Source organism: Lygodium microphyllum, chromosome 19, assembly GCF_053477565.2.
Source record: "Lygodium microphyllum isolate KBCC chromosome 19, Lygodium_microphyllum_v1.1.10, whole genome shotgun sequence".
Classification (NCBI taxonomy): domain Eukaryota; kingdom Viridiplantae; phylum Streptophyta; class Polypodiopsida; order Schizaeales; family Lygodiaceae; genus Lygodium; species Lygodium microphyllum.
The window spans coordinates 107,223,086-107,243,790 of record NC_141153.1 but is presented as its reverse complement, the minus strand read 5'-3'; positions in this window follow the sequence as shown (position 1 = coordinate 107,243,790).

The following is a 20,705-nucleotide window of genomic DNA, read 5'->3' as shown; positions in this document are numbered from 1 at the left end:
CTCTTATACTTCTGTATATGACCCACATTGAGAACTGCCTCCAATTTGATTCCACAATCAAGGCAACAGTGTTTAGGTCTTAACAAAACATCACTACATGGAAGGGTTCTAAAGAAGGATTGCAAGTGGACCCACATGTTTTACATTGGCTTAGACTTGCCCACCAAGGAGTTGACCTATGCCATGGACCTCAGAAAGGCTTTGAAGGAGAGGCATGGTGCTATAATGGAATCAATCTAAGTAGCATAAAGGAAATGGTAGAAAATTTTTGAAAAACCTTGAATTTTCCATAAAATCTATAGATGGTGTCTAAGGCATGGCAATAGCATTGAGGATGATGGCAATAAAAATGCAAATGAATATCACAATTATTGAAGCCTTTATTTCCAAGAAATTGGGAAATAAATCCTATTTCTTAGCATGATGTACACATCCATTAATTCTTTAATTAAAAAAAGTTAATTAAGAGGACACACTCAATATTTAGATCAATTTGTCTCATTTTACTAATGTCGAGATGGTTTCAATAGTACATTAAGAGATCCCAAAAACATATGAATCAATTGGTATCATTTCACTAAGATGCAATGCATGAAAAACATATAGAGTATAGTGCATGAAAATAATCCCATGCATAAATTATATGATTAAAACATATGTCAGATATATGGAGAATTTGTGTGGGTATATAATTTCAAGTGTTAACCATATGTTAAAAATATGCTTAACAATGTAATTACAAAATTATTAACTTATAAACCTCTCACACAAGGGTTATCAACTAGAGGGTTGTTAATACCAATGCCTACACCATCAAGCTCTGCAAATTCATCAACCATATTTATGAGGAGGTTATTCAATATATAACAAATATTGGTCATATGTGGAAGGAAATCAAGGTTGGGTGACATGCCTATCTAATGAATCCTTGGTAGCACGGTTTTGGTAGTCCATCAAGGGATATGCCTAGGCGACTCCATCCAAAATTGCCATGGAATATCCTAACTTTGTGGCCTAGGGTATCTTTAGCCTATCCTCATAGAAGAAGTTCTACTCCATCCCCAAGGAGGATAAACCTGCAATAAGGTTCCTAAATGACTTCCAAGGTTACCTAACAAGTTTCTTGTGCCAATTATAGGTAAGTACTTATGATGATGAAAACAATCTAAACCAAACTTGTATTGCACTTGGTTCAAAGACAATGAGAAATGAGGGAGAGCTAAATGCATATACCCCTCTACCTATAGAGTAAAGTCTCAACCCTATTCCCTAAAACCACACAATGTTAGCATCTATGATGACACTCTAAGACAATCAACATTCAACTCTTCCTAAAATTTCCCCATCTAGCACATTCTTGAGAAAAGCCTCTTAGGTAATCAAGGCCACCCTACCATAGGATGAATCCATTGAGGGTTTGCACTTCCATTTCCCATTTGTGGCAAGGTTTGCTTAGTTATCTAATCATCTACCACATTTAGTTCAACATATAAAAACAAATTCCTTAATTAGCCATTAAAAATAGGATTTTCCTAAATAATTTAATCACAAACATGAAAACCATTAGAAAATAGTCACTTTCAAAAAAGCATAAGCTTTATTTTCAAACTACATAATAATTGTTGTATTACATCAATTAATAATCTATATATAAGACTCCACTCAAAGGTGAGAACTACTAATCCACCTTTAGCTAGCATGGAGGCCATTCAAGAGAACCATTCTAGGCTCGTAGGGGGTTAGAATGACCCTACGGTACCCAAGGAATCACATCTAGATCCCCTAGCTCTTGGCACCTCCTAGCTCACACCTACATGTTGAATATTGAAATGACTTTGATTTTTGTTGTTTTTGAAGGCTGGATGGTTGATTTTTGATGGATTTTTTATGCCAGGAGGCATATTACACGGTGGATTCCATGCCACGGTGGATTTCGTGAGGTTTTATGGTGGATTTCGTAAACTTTTATTATCGGGGCTCATACACAAAGTGGATTCTTTGTGCGAGAATTCGATGGGGACGCCTATCCTTTTCGGGTGTTTTGTTAATTTAGTGTGTACATGGGTTATTCCATAGTGGGTGATTCCACAAATTACATATTAAATTAATAAACATTTATGAGTTTAGAGTGCGCATGTTAGGATTGATTTCTAACCAATTGATTTATTTATGTAGCTGAAGACTGCTAGGTATTCACTTTTGTCGGTTTAATTGTATTATTTTACTAACGATTGTGAATGCTTCAGTTGATGTGTAGAGATAGCAGCAGTGGCGGTGGAAAGCATTGGAGGATAGCATGTATTCGAGTTATCATCTATATTTTGATGGGCGCATACCTTAGGCATGGCACCTATATTTTATCGCGCCTATTTATCAAGGCGTTGGATATTTATTTATTATTTTTGTATGTGCATGGGCGCACAATTTAGATATTTGTATTTGGACATTGTATTGGGTATGCCGGACTTCTTGGGCACCCATTAGCTTTATTTCTGTTTGGCACTAAAGCAAACTCAAAAGCCAAAAGCGTGTTATTTTGTAATTTGGGCTATTATTTGAGCTTGAAGATGATTAATACATAAAATACATGCTTTGTGGAGCGCTCACACAAGGCATGGGGGGGAGATTGCACCCAATTGGTCTCTTGTTCATGTCGTGCATGCTTTCTACATTGATTTGTGTGCAAAAAGTAGAGTTCTTTTGTTCTTGGGGACCTTCTGACACTCACTACGCGCGCTTATGGCATCCGATCTGTATACCAGTGGTATCAAAGCGAAGCTGAGATCGAGAGCTTCCAATCGCTACCTATCTTGCACGAAGGTGGAGCTCCTGGAACGATCAAGCTCTACAGTGAGTTTCATCGCGAACGGTCGATACGGGTGGATTCCTGACGGTCAAGAACCTCTGTCTGCAGCCTCTGATCGCGAAGGACCGGCCTGAGGAGGCGGAGGACCACTCCTACATCTCCCTCTCCAAGTCATTTTTTTTTCCACAGTATAGTAAGCTTCCATATCCACAAGTTTAACTTCAAAGTTTATTAAGCTTTAGTAAAAAGCTTAATAAGAAGCTTAAAAAGCTTCAATTATGAAAATCACGGCAGCGGCACATCAGCATGAGATTCGGTGGAAAAAAAGCCCCCCCCCAAAATCGAATCGACGACAGGCAGATCAATCATAAGCTTAGTTACATAAGCTATAAAATTTTCAAGTCTTCTAAGTCACTCAAGTTTTGCAAGTTTTATTACTCTGCAAGTTCACCAAGTCATAGAGGATCAAAACAGACTTATCTCAATTACTCCCATAAAGGCTGTTCCTATGCAGAAGCACAGAATTACAAAATTTCTCCCTGGAAGACTCTGTTCACACACGTAGACTTGCTGAACCAGTTTCAGCACACGCAGAAGTTCATACGCAGTTTCTACAAAGATAACAAATCCCGCAACCGCAAAAGACAAAGACTGTAAAAGACAAACAAAAATTTATAAGCCTTGTATACCCGACTTTGAGCTACGCTCATCTAGCTAATCAGATTTCGAGAGTGTGAGGTCTTTTGGATTTTTACAGGATGACGGAATAAAATATGGACGATTTAATGGCTGAAGGCGATCTTCCTGAACCTACGATGGAACAAAAATTGGATTTGATTATGATGCAGCTTGATGAAGAACGAAGAGCCCGACAACCTTTGCAAGTTCAATTGGCCAATTTGCAACGATCTACCACCGACAAAGATGAACCGCAACCCGAAGATCTTATCCGACGAACCATCGATGCGACACTCGAAGCTCAATCCATCCGCAAAGAAACAAAGATAAGTAAAAGAAATTTCAAATTTTGTACTTTCAATGGATCTCGAGATGGAAAGACTGTACTTGCATTTATCAGTCAGTTTGATGATTACTTTCATGAAGAGACATACGCTGAAAAAGACAAAATTAAATGTGTCACTAATCATTTAGTCGATCGAGCATCTCTATGGTGGACTGTGGTTCGTAAGAGCATTGATTGTCCCACTACCTGGGAGAGTTTCAAAAAGAAGTTTTTGCAGAATTTCCTTCCTCCTCAATTCCATGAAAAAGCCATAAAGCAATGGGATCTTCTATAGCAAAGAGATCGTGATCCTATTTCCCAATACACTGAAAGTTTTTGGAATGCCCTACTGCAACTACGCATGCTTGAAGACGTACCTGAATCGATTCACAAACACAAGTTTATGTCTGGCTTACTTGGACATTACTATGCTGAAGTCAATATGTTCAAGCCAACAACCCTTGAAGATGCAATTTCTTTGGCTCATGACACTGAATACAAGATTCGAGGAAGAGACAAGCGTCCACAACAATTTCAAATAAATGGTAACTATGGTTCCAAGCAATTCAATTCAAATTTTAGAAGATTCAATCAAAGTCGTTTTCTTCCATCATCATTCCGTAAGTCTTGGACACGACCACCTGCTTTGCCATCAAATACCAATCCAAACCCTAAGCCATCTTCACAGCCAAATCCCAATATTTCTAGACTTCCTGCAATTGCCAACAATGTATCTAAAGCCAAACCTATAGTTTGTTACAAATGCCATCAACCTAGACATCTAGCAGCCAATTGCCAATCGAAAAAGCCACCTGTCCATATCAATTATCTTGGAGGAATGGAAGATGAAGAACGTGAGGAAATGCCTGACTTTACGGAAGATGATGACGACATAGCCACTACTTCGGATATTTTGCCAGGTATGCCAACTCCACATTCTTTGTTGACAATGAAATTTTTTGTGCATGGAAAAGAAAAGATTATTTTGCATGATGATGGTAGCACACATGATTTTATTTCTGCAAAGTTAGTGAAAGAATTGAATCTACAAACTGTTTCTACACATTATCGCATTAAAGCAGCATTCTTAGGCACAAGATATAATGGAACACAAGAGGTGCATGACTTAGAAATTAAAATTGGTGAATACACTGAAAGAAGGAATTTCCTAGTTGTACCTTTATAGTCTAGTGATATTATCCTAGGTATGCCTTGGCGTCATCAGTATAACCCTGACATAGATTATTCCACGCATTCAATTAAAATTCATTTTCAAGGAAAACAAATTACATTACATGGTATGCACACATCTAATAATTTTCCACTGCTTACTCATACTCAAGCTAAACGTGCATTACGTAAAAGTAGCAAATCTTATTTAATTTGGGTGAATGAACTTCAAGCTAAAGAAAAACATATGCATCCTAGGCATAAACAATTTCTTGCTCAATTTAAAGATTGTTTTGCTGATGATTTACCACCTGGACTACCACCTTCACATCCTAAAGATCACAAAATAGATTTAATTCCTGGTACACAACCACCATGTAAAGCACCATATAAGCATAATCAAATTGAACAGAAAGAAATTCAAAATCAAGTAGAAGAATTGTTAAACAGAGGATTAATTAGACCTAGTTGTTCTCCATTTGGCGCACCTGTTTTGTTGGTAAAGAAGAATAATAATACTTATCGCATGTGTATTGATTATCGTGCCCTGAATAAGATTACTGTTAAGAATAGATATCCAATTCCTAGGGTAGATTATCTTATGGATAAACTACAAGGTTCTGCCATATTTAGTAAGATAGATCTTAAATCTGATTATCATCAAGTGAGATTAGATAAATCTGATATATTCAAAACTGCATTTAGAACACAATTTGGACATTATGAATTTCTAGTGATGCCTTTTGGATTAACTAATGCACCTACTACATTTAGTCGAATGATGAATCGCATATTCTTGAAATATCAGCATTGTGTTATAGCATTCTTTGATGATATCTTAGTATTTAGTAAAAATGAGAATGAGCATTATGAACATCTGTCTTTAGTTTTCAAGTTGTTGAAAGATAATCAATTGTATGCTAATCCAAAAAAAAGTGAATTCTTTCAAATAGAAATTGATTATCTAGGTCACATTGTTTCATCAAAAGGTATTAAAGTTGACCCTAAAAAGATAGAAGCAATATTGAATTGGCCCATACACAAAAATGTGCATGAGTTACATTCTTTTCTAGGTCTTGCTAGTTTTTACAAGAAGTTTGTGCGAAATTTTTCATTATTTGCCTTGCCTTTGACTAAACTTTTAAAGAAGGGTATTGTTTATCACTGGACTGATAATCAACAAAAATCTTTTGATTTATTGAAACATGCATTAACCCATGCTCCTGTATTACAACTATTTGATTTCAATAGACCATTCTTTTTAGTAGTTACTGATGCTAGTGGATCTGGAATAGAAGCCGTACTTATGTAAGATAATCATCCCATAGCCTACTCTAGCTGTAAACTAAAACCATCCGAACTTAAATATTCTACATATGATAAAGAATTGCTAGCTGTAGTACAAGCCTTACGTCAATGGAAACATTACTTAATGGGTTCTAAGTTTATAATTAAGACTGACCAACAAAGTATTAGACATCTCCTTAGTCAACCCCAAATATCTGACAGACGTATTAAATGGGCAGCTTTCATTCAAAGTTTTCATCCCCTTATACAATATCAACTAGGAAAAGAGAATGTAGTAGCCGACGCTTTAAGTAGAAAACCGACCATTCATAATATTTCTGTCATATCATTTGATACTCTTATCCCTATGAAAGATACTTATCATCAGGATATTACTTTTCATGCTGATTGGAATAAATTAGTTGCAAATAACTGGATTCCTATTGATTCACTGTCTTACAATAATGGATTCATGTTTTATGAAAAGAGATTATGTGTTACAGTTCCATTTAGATCTTTTATTTTAAATGAGATTCATTGTCCTCCATATCAAGGTCATAGAGGTATTATCTCTACTTTGCGTACATTGACTGAAGATTTTTATTGGCCACATATGGACACTGATGTATCTAACTTTGTTTCTGAATGTTTAGTTTGTCAAAGAGTTAAAAGACACCATGGTAAACAATATGGTTTACTGATGCCTTTATCTATTCCATCACGACCATGGGAACAGATTTCTATGGATTTTATTACTGGTTTACCTAACACTAAAGCTAACCATGATATGATTTGGACTGTTGTAGACAGGTTTAGCAAACAAGCATATTTCATTCCATGCAAGAAAACTTTAACAACATCTCAAGCAGCTCAATTGTTTTTGAAAACTGTTTTCACTAATCATGGTTTACCAAAAGTTATTATTTCTGATCATGATTCTAGATTCTGTAATAATTTTTGGATTACTTTGTTTGCTAACTTAGGAACAAAGATTGATTTTTCATCTGCATTTCATCCTGAAACTAATGGTCAAACAAAAGCTACTAACAGTACTATTTTAGATCTTTTACGTGCTTACACTATTTTAAAACCGCATACATGGGATACACATCTATATTTACTTCAGTTTGCATATAACAATACACCGCATACAGCTACAAAGAAAGCACCATTGAGGATGTTGAGCCCACATGTTTTGAGGAGGCTGTTGGTCATGCTCATTGGGATGCAGCAATGGATGAGGAGATGGCTGCATTAGAGGCCAATAAGACTTGGGATCTAGTATCATTGCCGAAGGAAAAGAAAGCTATTGGATGTAAGTGGGTTTATAAGATTAAGCACAATGCAGATGGTTCTATTAGCAGGTACAAAGCTAGGCTGGTTGCAAAAGGCTATGCCCAGACATACGGCATAGATTATGATGAAACCTTCAGTCCAGTTGCTAGGATGGCAACTGTCAGATGTGTGATTGCTTTGGCAGCAGCCAAAGGTTGGAGGTTGCAGCAAATGGATGTAAAGAATGCCTTCTTGCATGGTGATTTGCAGGAAGAAGTGTATATGGATCAGCCAGCAGGTTATGAAGATTTAGAGCATCCCATGTATGTGTGCAGGTTGAAGAAGGCACTCTATGGGCTCAAGCAAGCACCTAGAGCATGGTTTGACAAGATTAGAGAGTATCTTGTCAATATTGGCTTTTATGTTTCTGATGCTGATCACTCACTTTATGTGAGAAAGGGAGATGCAGGTTTGGTCATCATAGTCATCTATGTGGATGACTTGATTATTACAGGTGATAGTGATAGTGGGATTGCTGAAGTCAAGGGCTGTTTGAAGATGAAGTTTGAGATGAAGGATTTAGGTGAGCTAAGGTACTTCCTTGGCATTGATGTGATCAGATGCGATGATGGTATATGGCTGTCCCAAAGACAGTATGGCTTGGATATGTTGTCCAAGTATGGTATGACTGCATGCAAACCACTTTCAGTCCCGTTGGAGCAGAATGTAAAGCTGAGTGCTGATGTTGGGGATGAGATAGAAGACCCTACATGTTCAAGAGGATAGTGGGGAGTTTGATCTACATGACCATTACAAGGCCAGACCTGCGCTACGCTGTTGGTCTTGTGAGTCAGTTTATGCAAGTACCTAGAAAGCCACATTTGGATGCAGTCAGACGCATATTGAGATATGTGAAGTCCACATTACATTATGGACTTTTCTATGAGGCAGGTACAGATGTACAGGTATTTGGATACACAGATGCAGATTGGGATGGTAGTATGTCTGATAGAAGATCTACCAGCGGATACATGTTCTCTCTTGGTAGTGCAGCAGTTGCATGGAGCAGCAAAAAGCAATCTACAGTTGCTTTGTCGAGTACAGAGGCTGAGTATAGAGGTGCTGCTATTGCAGCATGTGAGGTAGTATGGCTGCAAAAGCTATTGGCTGATTTGGATGTCCAGGTGGAAGGTCCAGTTGTCATTTATTGTGACAACATGAGCAGTATACAGTTGGCTAGGAACCCTGTGTTCCATGCCAGGACAAAACATATTGAGGTACACTACCATTTTGTAAGAGAGAAGGTACTAGCAGGTGAGATTGACTTGGTGTATGTCAGCACACAGGATCAGATAGCTGACATCTTCACGAAGGCATTGGGTACAGAGAAGCTTCAAAAGTTTCGAAGCTTACTTGGAGTTGCAGAGATGCAGTTGAGCTTGAGGGGGAGTGTTGAGATGACAAGCTCAACACATGCGGACATTGATGATGGACCGCCTGGTTAGATGGGTCCACACGTCTACACTTAGCACGTCGGTGGTCATTATGCATCTCACATGGCCACTGACTCATTACTTATTATATTCAGGTCGTTACACCTATTTACAGCTGGCATAGTTATAGCGCCAGTCGACTAGTGTAGTCGGTTATGCATTGTTTGACTTAGTAGGCCACTTTCCTTTTATGTTGTATCTTATCTATACTTTGTGTACATTGTAAAGTGTGTGGAAGAAGAAGAAGAAATCAGCAAGAAAACGTTTTGGCCTCCATCTCTCTTCTTGTCTCTTGAGTGAGCTTCTCCTTGTGCATTCTGTGTGTGTTCGGCGCAGCATCTTGAGCAACCCCCTCCACCACGCATTTCTTGACATCTTTATCCCTCAAAAGATAATGGAAAATGATGCCAAGGCAGGAAAGACCAAGAAGGGCCATGCCAGCGTCCAACGATGAGGACTCCACCTTAGCAAATGTCTTGAGCACTCGCCTTCATTGTTGTTTGTGCTTGTAAATCTAGGTTCAATGTTTGTGAAAGGAATGTATGACCCTGGAGGATGGAGCTTGGAGATGGAGGAGGCTTGAGGATGCTTGAGCTAGCATCTAGGATCGTGGAGCTACCGGAGTGCAAGAGAGAGGAGGGTACTCGATCGAGCATTAAGGTAAGCTCACTACACTCGTAGGATCGGAGGCGCGTCGGCTAGGTGAGAGATAGCCATTAGAGCTCGCTTGAAACGCTTGAAAGAATAAGCGGTCCGAGGATCTTGGCGGTTGAGCGAAAGCTCCCACAGTAGCCAATGGTCTTTTTTCCTTCAGGCAGTGGCACAAGATCCCATGCCTTATTTTCAGCCAAGGCATTCATTTCTTCATCCATAGCTGCACACCAGTTCTCATTTTCCACTGCTTCAGCATATGTACCTGGTTCTTTGATCTCCATCACTTTTGTCATGTAAGCATAATGCTTTGCAGTGTAGCCACTATATGTCAACCTGTCAACAGGGTATCTAACCCTCTGTGAGCGTCTAAGCTGTGGTGCATTGCTCGATTCCCCTCTCTCATGAAGCGAAATGTACCTGCTCTGCCTTGCACTAGGCGTATAGATAGTCGGAATACCAAGTTCACTGTCTAAAGTGTCAGTAGACTCATATCCAGAAGTCATCCTACCAGGTGTCATCATCCTAGATACATCCTTAGTAACTTTCTCTTTTCCTTTGTCCGCGACATCATATCTTCCCCTCACTGACATACTGGTGTCAGTGGACGGTGAGTTGCTCAATCTCCCTATCCATGGAGATACTGTCTGACTACTAGGTCCTGTCACAGCAGTGCTCTGCTGCATATCAATTGTAGATACATGAGTGGAGGGCATATCTGATGGCACTATTGCCAGTGATACATACCAAGAACCCATCTCATAAAAAATAAAATCCCTGCTCACCAAGGTCTCCCTGGTAGAGGGATCATAGCATTTATATGCCTTCTTCTCTTGTGAATATCCAATGAAGACACACTTATGCACTTTTGGATCCAGCTTCTTCCTTTTTTCATCTGGAATATGCACATAAGCAAGATAGCCAAAGACTTTCATGTGACTTACATCCGGCTTATAGCCATACAGCTTCTCAAACAGTGTCATCTCATGAATACCTGGAGTGGGAATCCGATTCAAGATATACATGGCTGTCATAACAGCCTCAGCCCAATAATAGAGTGGCATCTTCTTCTCATTCATCATGGCACGAGCAGCTTCCATCAAGACCCTGTTTTTCCTTTCAGCTACCCCATTTTGCTGAGGAGTGTAGCCGCAGGTAAGCTGCCTACGTATACCATTTTCAACTAGAAGGTTGTCAAACTCATTTGACACATACTCCCCACTGCTATCTGACCTCAAGCAAGAGATATAACAGTCAAATTCCTTTTCAACCTACTTTTTAAACTGTTGAAAAACAGCAAACACCTCATCCTTTGTCTTCAGAATGTAAACCCAAGTATAGCTACTGTAATCATCAATGAATGTAACATAATACTTCGATCCTCCCATGGATGCATTATGGGCTGGCTCCCAAACATCAGAGTGTACTAACTGCAATGGACGTGTACTTTGCCTTACATGCCTAACAAATGGCAACCTTGACTGCTTACCAAACTGGCAAGCATCACATACATGACCAATATCTAAATATTGGAACTTGGGTAAACCTGTAACAAGCTGTTTTTTCTGCATAATTTGCAGCCTTTGCAAATTTACATGCCCCACTCTCATGTGCCAAATTTCCAAGTCTCTGATAGTGCCAGAACCATGGGTAAACATGGCTAAATTCAGCTCTGCAAGGTAGCATCAAGAGTAAACATTCTGCCATTCCTGTGAGACCACAAGCTATTAACTTGCATCCATTACCAAACTCTTCAATAAAGCAACCATGCTTGTTGAATCTAACCTGCAAGTTCTGCTCCGTCATCTGACCAACAGACAGTAGGTTCTTCATAATCGAAGGAACATGCAATACATCATGCAAAATTTTGTTTTTGCCATCATGAACCACAAGAGGCACTTTGCCTTTATGCTCAATGCTATGCTGCGTGTCATCACCTGTACAGACATAGCCATTTTTTTCAGCCAACATATCAGTGAACCAATCACCATGAGGAGTCATATGGTTCGATGCCCCTGAATCAATATACCAAACTGCATCATCACTAGATTTTTCAGCAACTCTGTCTTTTACATACTGCATGGCAAACAATCTATCTCCTAAAGTATCATCTGCCTAACTAGATGCAGCAAAATGCCCATGTTGTTTGCCTTTCTTATTGCCCTGCTTCTTCCAGCAGTCCTTGGAAATATGCCCATACTTTTCGCAGTAATGACAATCCTTATCCTTGTTCGGATTGTCAGATGGACGCTGCTGTTGCCAGGAGCCTCTATCTCTAGGGCTAGATCTCCCCCTGCCTCTAAAGTTTCCACCACCTCTTGCATTCGATATTTGCTGATTGTTATTGCCATAGGATGCATTTTGCTGGCTTCCTCTGCCAAATCCATAGCCTCTACCATGGTTTCCACGACCACGTTGATTGGAATAGAAAACTGCATCCTTGTTTTTAGAACTGCTAGATCCTGTAGCCAAACCAAGCTTAACCTCTTCATGGATAAGCAATGCAACCAGCTCATTGAAATCAGGCATTTCAGCCCGCACAGACACAGAAGTGTCAAAAGACTTATACTGAGGCCCCAAGCCATTCAAGGTCACAGCAACCATGTCTTCATCTTCAACCTGTGAACCAACAGATGCCAACTAATCCGCAATGGTCTTAACCTCCGTGACATAATCCTGTATAGATATGCTCTTCCTCTCCATGTTGTTGAACTTCTGCTTCAACTGTATCTTCCTGGCACTTGTGGTTGTGCCATAATACTTGACCAAAATATCCCATGCATCCTTAAAAGAGCTGCAGTTCATTATCTACATTACCATGGCATCTGAGATACATAAAGAGAGCCAGTGCAAGACTCTACGAGCTCTTTCTGTCCAAGCTCGGTGTAATCATCTCTGATCAGCCGTAGGTCGATCTGAGAGCTCAGGTTCAGCTTCCGCTCCAGTCACCAACTCCCAATAGCCTTTCCCTATTAAGAAATTCTCCATGTGGAACTTCCATATGGCATAATTGTTACTGTCAAGCTTTTCCCCCACTATCTGGGTTATGTTGTCAGTCCTTTCTGCATTTGCCATGTTGTATCAGACACTATTTAGTCACTGCCTGACTTCCTGCAAGCCAACAAGTCACTCTGACCAACCTCAGTCCTTGATTGTTTATGACAATTTTTTGCAACTATTCTCTACAAAAAACTAGGGTATTTCAGCCCTTTACAACCTCAAAAACATCCACAAACATGTGATATAACCCGAAGGTACATCAATCAGTACATAGACTTTGCAGGTATTGTAACTCTGTGTCATGCAAGCTTATTGCAGTAAAGAGAATACGCAATCTGAAACCTGTTGAGAATCAAAAATCACACTCACTCAAACAGCCTCTTTGTATGGAGCTTCAGGGTCAAGGATATGCAGGCTAACCTATCCCATATGCACAATGGTGCCTACTGCAGTTTCCTACTTTCCTATAAAGCATTGTACTTGCTTCCTTTTCAAAATGCAATGATAGTACTCTTTTGTTTTCAGTGAAGTGTCAATGTCATTGTCCACATACACAAGATTGTGTTTATGAGTCCAAGTCTCAATCTTGGAACCTAATTCACTTGTGTAACAAACAGTGTCTTTTCCATCATGAGCCCACACTTCTCCTTCCATCCTCCATAGCTTTCGGTTTTGCCATGCTCTAGATCCCGCATTTCTCACATGGTATCAGAGCCCAGTTGGGCATGGCATTGCTTCTCCAGCCTCTCTTGATTCCTCTTAACCTCAATCTAGCTCAATGTCAGCTCATGACTTCATCTCCCAACTCTACTCTCACTGAAGCTTCCATGGCAGCCATAGCCAGCAACACCCTATCAGATTGAGCTGCTTATATCTCACTCCACAGGTCAAATCTCTTGGAGCTTCCTTCTGGAAAAGTATTCCCCAACTCACAAAGCTTCCCTGTATCACATCAATCCAGGACATTTGACCATCTAAAGCTCAGCATTGTGAAAATTCTCAATCTATGCTCTGTGTCTGCCATAGCCAAACAGGACCTACCTCACTTGGAGCTTCAATAACTTCTCAACCAGGCCATTTCAGCTCTTGATTTCTTCTAGGGAGTTGTTCTTCTACTCAAGGCGCTTCATCCTGGCACAAAAATCGATCACATTGCTGTGCCCTGACCCCGGCATTGCACAAATTCATCATCGTTGTCCTGAACTGTGCCGAATCTGTTCGAGTTGCCTGCGTGCTTCATACAGTCCACGATCTTGACGATTATCATAGGATTTTGATAGCCCATGAAGTCAGCTTCCTAGGCATGTAAAATTTTTTTGAAAATGATCAAGTATAGCTCCTACAATCTGAGAAAAACCAGGCCCTTGTCTCAGAAACCCTAATTCCACCATAGCCAAAATTTCTCAAGCTTTTTTTTCTCAGTTTTTCTTTCTCCTGACACTCAACCCAAGCCTCTGTCACTCTAATTGTTGAGGCAAACGCACCAACAGTCGGGACTTTGGATGGACTTCTATTCTTTCAGAAGCTGCAACTCACGTTGGTGACAATCTCTCACCTTGTCTCTCACGCTCCGCTCTAACTAACCAAGCATTCTCCTCTCCAACCCAAGGAAGCAAGAACACAAGACTAGCTCGAGTTGTAGTGAACTCACCTAACTTACCTTTCGAAGGCTCGAAGATAGTTCCACGACCACGATCAACACGATCCGATGCCGTCGCTCCTTCGCATCCACCACCAAGCACACCAACGAGTCGAAGAGCTAGTAGAGACGACGAGAAAAGCAAGAAGACGACGAAGAGCTTCACCTTCCCTTAGTCCCTCGCTCAACACACCTCTCACTCTCTCCCTCTCAGTCACTCTCAACACAATGGAAGCAAAATGATAGAATAGAAAGATTGAATGGTTGCACTAACAGAGCTTCCGCAGCATGAATGTGCCAAAGGGGGTGAATACAACTGAGACCTCCCACCCTTATATAGACATAGAATTAGGGTTAGGGTTTGCGCCCCTTTTTCGTTTAGGGTTAGGGTTAGGGTTTGCGCCCCTTTTGCGTTTAGGGTTAGGGTTAGGGTTTGCGCCCCTTTTGCGTTTAGGGTTTCCACAACTGTGAATTAGGGTTTGCACCCTCTTTGGGCATCCTACCCACATAGTGGACTTTAGGCCGGTCAATCCTTGAAACATGCTTGAACCTTAGCCTAAATAGACCAAGCCTACACTATTCTAATCACAATTACATGTGCGCAACCCACGCAACACATGCGGGTGCGACAAATACAACTACGGGTGATAAATACAATGTGCACGGGAGTGAGCCCGGCTCTCACAAAATAATACAACCATGATAGTCTGATGATGTCCATGAGTAAAAAGTAATACACAAGTGCCCAAAGTAATATAATGAAGCTCCACAAAATAGTAATCCACCAAAAAATAGTATCCAGCACTTGCGCTTTTTGCAGCCTTCTCAAAATACCGTTAACATTATTTCCCCCCTAGACGAGTGTCAGTCCCAGGGTACTCACGTCATAGGTAGCATGCTGTAGCTTGCACCGAAGATGCGGAATGCTGGGAACAGTCCTGATCAAGTAGTAGTCCTGATGGAGAAGAAATGGATGTGGCTGATGAAGAACGATGGTTGTTGAAGATGAGGATGTTGCCTGCTGCGGGTGGTACAAATGATGTTGCTCAAATTGTGGTAGATGGTGAGACTGATGGTATTGCTGGTGACAAATCCTGTAAAAGTTGGCTATGCTGAAGATACACTTGACTGTTGATCCTTCTGATGAATAGAACTTGAATGGTCATTGGAAAATGGAATAGAGGTCGTAGAAGATGGGAGATGCAATGTTGATGTAGAAATGATGCGCATGATTCTCCACAACTCGAATACCTGCAAAGTAAAACCTCACGTGCAGTCACTCCCTAGGGAAAAAGTGCTAGTCTTCTGATCGTACACAGGACATATGATGATGTTGGTTTGGGAGATGGGTCGAACTCCAGGCAAGCCTGAAGTGTTGTCCCACACTTGAGGACCCAAAACCGTGAATAGGTTATGGTGCAAATACTACAGTGTGTGCACGTGCATACATAGTCTAATACATAGGTAGAAGACTTCTCCATGGGTGCTTCTGTTGATGATGATGCTCGATGATGAGGAAGCAAGGGAGCTTGATCTGATGAAGAAGGGCACATGGTTCTCCATTGGATCAACCACATGTGGTAGGTGACCTGAGGTGATGTGGTGTTACTGAGATAAATGAAGTAGAAATGAAAAGTGCACGTGACTCAGGGAGACAGGTCTAACCTAGGCGAGCCGAGACTCCCTAGGTATGTCCTGACCTTGATGTGCCCTAAGCAAATGTGTGGGGAAATGGAAAAAGGGCTAGGGGGTTAGAGACGGAGCCAGCCGACCAAAGCCACTGGACGCGTCCAACTTGAGGACCCCTAGGTGCAATGCAATGCATGTGAGTGCATATATATATATATTTTTCTTTTCTTTTCTTTTCTTTTTTTTTCTTTTTTGCTTTCTCTCTCTTTTTTTTTTTCCATCATGTGATGCACAAGGGAGTCACTCCTCAGGAAGTGGCTGCAAGGTAAGTGAAAGACACCCTTTGCTCAAAAGATATGGCTTAAGAAAGGTTCGGAGATAAATGGGTGATTCTGGATAAAAAGGATGGGTACACCGAGCAAATCTGCTATCCACCATATCCTCAAGCAAGGCTACGCAGTAAGAGGGGAATAATACAGCTCGAAGAAGAAGTCTTGCCATGGCAATGCGGTCAATCCCTGTGTTGATGTCGAAGAATAAGGGTGGCAGGCCATCCTCATAGGGAGTCGGTGGCTGTTGTAAGAGCTTGACTATGAGGTGGAGATAATTGCAAGTGACTATGAAGGCAGGATCGGGGCAACTTGAGTAGAGTTTAAGGAAACTGTCAAAAGAGGGTAGCAGATCATGCAACTGGAAGTGATAGATATCACTCTCATGCAGAGCATTGATATTGGGAATTTTGGGAAAGTTATGCCTGCCATGCTTCTCAGCATCATAGTTTCTGCCATACCTTCTCGGATAGGGGCAATGGAGTACATCTGTCTTCCGATTTGAGTAGCAAAAGGCGGAATGCGCCATTTCATCCGCTTCAAGGATAGGATATCGCCATTCTGGTTGAAGCTTCCACACCTCTCGTGGCTTCTCGGTGAGATACTCCCTCTTGTTCTTCTCCTTGGGAATCTTACAAGCTCCTTTCAAAGCCGACCTATCCTGTTTCTTCAACCACTTCTTAGCAATCTTCTCTCCCACTTTAATAAGCTTTTGCACTGTACTGATTGGTAAGGGTGTTCTGAATTTGGCATCTCCATAGACATTGAAATCAAAAATGATGGTCTCCTCCCTCGTCTGCTTCTCATGATAGGTCTTAATGGGCTCATCTAGATCCTCTCTCTGTGCCTCGATGCCTTGCATGTCAATGGAATACTCTGGCACATCCTGAGGGGTAGCCCTAAGAACTTGAACCATCCTATCAAAGCGCTCTTGGACCTCAAGTTCCTTGTCTGACACTGTTGGGGGTACCTGTATTTCCTCAGTAGCTCCATCTTCCTGCTCAGCAAAATCTTGAGGATCCATATAATCCTCAGAAGGAACCATATCTTCAAAAGGCTCTACTGCAATAGGGTCTTCAACAAGTGTCTCATATTGTAAGTCACATGGCTCAGTAGATGTTGGCTGCATCATTTCTACATCCCTCAATTCTTGATCATTATAGCCCATGTCATGCAAATGATCAATCATCTGGCTGCTAGTTGGGTCTAAGGTCAACAACATGAGCTCCTTACCCAGCGGCTAAGGCACCGGTAGCAATTCCCAACTGAGCTTTGAGTTCCTCCACATCATCGGTGCTTTTGGATGATAAAGTGCAAATGGCCTGATGATAAAGCCCCTGCTGTAATGATAGTGCATGTTGATAGGCAGTTGCATGAAGCTTAAATTGGCGTTCCTTGTGAAGGGAATGAGCCAAGCCTGTGAGTAGCTGTTGTAACATCTCCTCGTAAGCTCTGTTAGCTTTTTCCTCAACTTGATTGACAGCAGTAGTCAGACTCATTGCAATTGTATCTTGCAACCCTGTAAAGGCTATCTTCATCTGCGTTTGAGTCCGATGTGCTTCTGACAACTCTCTGGTGAGAGTTGATGTCCTTGCCTTTTCCTCCTTTAACTGAACCACAAGATCTGCAACCTGAGCACAGAGAATTTCTTCCCTTTTCCTCAGGACCTCAACTTCTTACAACTGTTCCCTTAGCCCCTCCATCTCCTTATTGTTCTCCACAATCTGAGTCTGTAAGTCGTGTAACTGCTAGGTTGAGTGTTTCAAAAATTCTTGATAAGATGATCTCTCTGCCTCATACTTCTTTTGTAATTCCAATTTTTCCAGAATTGCTTGATCCTTGTCCTGTTTCAACTCTTCACATAAGAGCTCTAATGTGGTAAGACCATCCAAATTCGCTGATGTCCTTCTTGTGCAAACTTTTGAACTAGTGGTAGTCTCATCCGGTCGCAGCTTCTCTACACTAGAAGTGACTGTAATTTCTTCATTCTGTCTACCATCTTCCAACATGTTTATATGGGCTTGCATGGTTTGTAAAGTGGTCATGAGCATCTGAAAATCTCCTGGACCAATCACCGATTGTTTTCCTTGAGTCTTTCCCTTTCCTTTGTCAGAATCTCCAGGTTTCCTAGCAACATCTTCTTCAACTTCCTGTGGAGCGGAGCCTTCCTTCCCTCTCATGTCCTTAATGGATGATTCCTATATGGTTGTGGCTTGATTCTCCTTTTCCTTGTGGAGAGCTTCCCCCAAGTGTTGTGCATTCTCTAGCGACTCCTCGATCGCTACGTGGTGCTCTGTCTTAAATTTTCCTTTCTTACTCTTTTTTTGACCCATCTTCTTTAGTGAACTCTCAACACTTGGCTCTTGTTCCTCCCTTGGTCGTTTGTCCTTCAGTTGACCCATCTCAGCAACTGCGGGTGTCACCAGAAAGGACTCGGAGAGTCCCAAGGCTGTGGTGATGACCTTACTGAGTGCACCATCGTAATTTATCATGCATATATTGGCCTCAGTAGTGGTGAGTCTCCCTTCAGGAGTTTTAGGAAGAGTCTCATGTGCCTTGGCAAGGGATTCACAAATCTGATCCATCCAAAACTTATTTAAATCCTCATCAAGTATCCTGCCTGATAAGATATCTTCCATGAAGCCCTTGGGTATTCTCCCTACATGAGTGCTGGTTTTGTTGTAGGTAAACAAATGGTGAAACACCTGTGCAGTGGCTCTAAGATCCAACTCCTCAATGGCAGAGAACAATAGACCACCAGTAGTAACATTAGGCTTACCCTCCCACCTTTGATCCACTAGATGAGTTTTACTAGCTTTACCATGCCCTCTTGACCCTTGACAAAGACCTAAGGCTTGTTCTATCAGCTTAGAAGTAAGTGCTACCTCCCCAACTTTTTGCTCTTTTTCATCCCAGTAGCTCATCCTACTTGTTTTAGTCTTAGGATCGTAGTTTTGAACAAAGTTGTAGCAATTGGCAAAGTGAATAGGCCCAATGGTTGCTCTAATATAGTCGGCTAGCCCACATTTAGCCACCAACTCCCCAATTTTAGGATACCTATTGACAATATTCTCCAAGTTGGTAAGTTGATGAAACTTCAAGGCCCCAAAACTCCATATGCTGGTCTCTAGACCAAACTCCTTGCATTGCTCCATAGTGAATACTCCCCTGTCCTCATAATGATGATCCTTGACAGCCACCAATGTCGACATTGTAGACATTTCAACCTGTGAACCTGTCATCTACTTAATCAAAAGATAAGACCACATCTTGAGAAATTTCTAGCTAACCATCACACAAAATATAAAAGTCAAACTATACCTTTGCCTTTTTATAAAAATAATGCCAAAATGGATTGCCTTTGCCTTTTTATAAAAATAATGCCAAAATGGATTGCCAATTGCCCTCCTGCAACAAAAAGACCTAGCAAGCTTCCTAGCTTGCAGGGGTAAGCGACAAAGGACGGAAAAGATGACAGGGCAACACAAAAAGGAAAAAGAAAAAGAAGATGAAGTATGGACAAAGAAAATGGAAAGACAACTAGGTGGACGGGGAAAATGAAGGAAGGATGGCTTCCACCAAGCATAAAAGTTGGGGTTATACTCCAATTCCGCAAATGTATCAAGGTCAAATGGGCGCATAGCCAAACCACACAAATAAGTGGTAATATCTGTGAGGAGACATGGACCAGCAAAGCGACTAGCCACATGTAGTTCTTCCACCGTTAGAATTTTAATAAACAGGGGATGGTGCTGCAAATTGGAAGGCACTTCTAGGTCACGAGCCAAAATGATGGCATGGAGTGAAACAGGAGAATGATATGTAGGATCAGACCGAAGGTTACTAATGGCGCGCCGTTGCTCGGTAGTGGTCATCAAACGACTGCCAGCCTGAGCAATCTCAAGCCGATGGTTATACCAGAGGCGTAAGAAAAGACTAGAAGTGGTTTGTTTGGTGGTAAGAGCTGCAAGCTCGGCGGAATCAACACATTTGGTCACTGGAGCATAAGAAGAGATTAATCGGGAGGACTGGAGACGCTTCTGAGGAAGAGTCTTGACGTACTCAGCCTGCACCAAGAGACTTTTGCGGAAGAGATGTTCATGCTCCTCCCACATGGGATTCCATCGAGTAGCAAGTTCAAGTGCCTCATTGTCGGCAAGGCCGAGGTCAATCATAGCAAACAATTTCGCAAAGGTGGTAAACATAGAATCGAATTGGAGTAACCAACTAGCGTCGGAGGAGTTGTCCTTCGTGGCCAAGTCCGCAGCCATGCCACTAAGAGAGCGGCAAATGAGCAGAGGTTTTAGACCAGAAGGGGGATCAGGAGCGGTGGAACTAATCTGAAGATGAGGTGGAACTGGGTCCCCGCGTTCATGTTGGAGTTTAGCTTGGGCTGTCTGATCCAACTGGTGGACTGGCCGAG